The sequence below is a fragment of the Myripristis murdjan genome, chromosome 6, assembly GCF_902150065.1.
Source record: "Myripristis murdjan chromosome 6, fMyrMur1.1, whole genome shotgun sequence".
Classification (NCBI taxonomy): Eukaryota; Metazoa; Chordata; class Actinopteri; order Holocentriformes; family Holocentridae; genus Myripristis; species Myripristis murdjan.
The window spans coordinates 34583722-34586221 of NC_043985.1; the positions used below are offsets into that span (position 1 = coordinate 34583722).

The 2500-nt window shown below is 42.4% G+C and overlaps 1 protein-coding gene across 1 annotated transcript in view; it reads left to right on the plus strand.

The window, feature by feature from the left end:
- The window catches only part of LOC115361034 (metabotropic glutamate receptor 8-like), a 54229-nt gene that overhangs the window by 4665 nt on the left and 47064 nt on the right, over positions 1-2500 (plus strand). The gene's annotated exons all lie outside the window — the stretch shown is intronic.

Here is a 2500-nt window from a genome sequence, read left to right on the forward strand (position 1 = left end):
GATGATGATGATGATGATGATGATGATAAGGATGATGGTGATGATGATGATGATGATGATGATGATGATGATGATGATGATGATGATGATAAGGATGATGGTGATGATGATGATGATGATGATGATGATGATGATGATGATGATGATGATGATGATGGTGGTGGTGATGATGAAGATGATGATGATGATGATGATGATGATGATGGTGATGATGATGATGATGATGGTGATGATGGTGATGGTGATGATGATGATGATGATGATGGAGATGGTGATGGTGATGATGATGATGATGATGGTGATGATGATGATGATGATGATGGTGATGATGGTGATGGTGATGATGATGATGGTGATGATGATGATGGAGATGGTGATGATGATGATGATGATGGTGATGATGGTGATGATGATGATGATGATGGTGATGATGGACATGGTGATGGAGATGGTGATGGTGATGATGATAGTGATGGTGGTGATGGTGATGATGATGATGATGATGGTGATGGTGATGATGGAGATGGTGATAGTGATGGTGATGATGATGGTGATGATGATGGTGATGGTGATGATGATGATGATGGTGATGGTGATGATGGAGATGGTGATGGTGATGGTGATCATGATGGAGATGGTGATGGTGATGGTGATGATGATGGTGATGGTGATGGTGATGGTGATGATGATGATGGTGATGCAGGCACTGATGTTATTTCACAATCTCTGAATCTAATGTCTGCGTGTGCGTTTAGCTGGAAGTCGCTGGAAGAGACATCGTAAAGCTTGCTTTCAAAATAAAAGCACCACTCGTTTAAAATGTATTTAAGGTTTTTGTGCATAAAGCTTTTATTTTGTAAACAGCAGGAAGTGTGTGTAATTGTATACCGTGGCTAGCTTGAGAGCTGTCATCATTATCCACAAAAATCAGTTTGTGGTTTTTCCCCTTAAAAGACCTTTATCCTTTATCTTTATCCTCATATCTCACTGCTGTCACATCACATCCTCTGATTTTAATCATCATAACAGGTTCATTTACACGTTTTCTTAAATCAAAAGTTTTGAAATGCAGGATTTATGAAACTAATGTACGACAAGACCAAACAGAAACAGTAACATGAAGGCAAATGAGAAATGAAACCATAAGAAACGGATTCTATTTTTGTGCAGTGCCTCACTCTTTTCTTCTTTGTAATATTTTAATGTGACGCTCTGCATCCCTGCAACATAACACACAACAGAGAGGAAGAATACATTTTACCAGAGACCAGGATAAAAAAAATGAAAAAAAAAAAAAAAAGGATCATTTCCAAGTCAGCCCAGACAGCCAGGAGCGAGGATTTCCCAAACTGCCTCGGTCACAGCGACCGGAGAGTTTGTCTCGTTACGGCAGGAAGAAGAAGAAGAAGAAGAAGAAGAAGAAGAAGAAGAGCTGCAGGAAGGCAGAGATAATTTTTGACTGTTTTATGTCACAAAAAAATGGAAAAAAGAAAGAAGAAGAAATATTAGGGTGCTTTCAGACCTGTGGCCCGTTTGCTTTGCTCCGATTCAGGGGCTAAAATCGATTCAGTTGTTTCGTTTTTCGTTTGGGGCGTTTGTGTTCACAGGGCAGCCGTCTGTAGGTTCAAAGCTGTAAACAAAACAGCACCCCCCCCACACACACACACACACACACACACCCTCCATGACATGAAAAAATGCCCGCTTCGCCGTTGTGTCGGTTGCTGTGTCGATTCTGTTCTCACTGCAAACGAACCGCTCCAGGGTTCGAATGGAATCGAGCCGAGACCACCTCTTCTAGGCGATCTCGGCCCGCTTGTTTTGTCCCGCATCCGAGCGCGATTGCTGTGTTCATATACACTACTCACAAAAAGTTAGGGATATTTGGCTTTCGGGTGAAATTTACGGAAAATGTAAAAAGTTCACGCTACAGTGATATTATATCATGAAAGTAGGGCATTTAAGTAGAAGCATACACTGGTGATTTCCTCATCTCAAACAATTTATTGAAACAAAAGCCAACAACAGTGGTGGATATACCACAACAAAAAATGTCAGTGTCAATAACTTGTCATGTGCCCTTGAGCATCAATTACAGCTTGACGACGACGTCTCATGCTGTTCACAAGTCGACTTATTGTCTGCTGAGGCATGGCATCCCACTCTTCTTGAAGGGCGGCCCTCAGGACATTGAGGTTCTGGGGTACAGAGCTCCGAGCCTCTACACGGCGACTCAGCTGATCCCATAGGTTTTCTATGGGATTCAGGTCTGGAGAAAGTGCAGGCCACTCCATTTGAGGTACCCCAGTCTCCAGCAGCCGTTCCCTAATGATACGACCTCGATGAGCTGGAGCATTGTCGTCCATGAAGATGAAATTAGGCCTGTGTTGTTCATGCAGGGGTACAATGACTGGATTAATGATGTTATTCAGGTAGTATGGGCTTGTCACAAAGTGTAGGGCAGTTCTGTATTGACTAGACACACCTGCCCACACAGTAA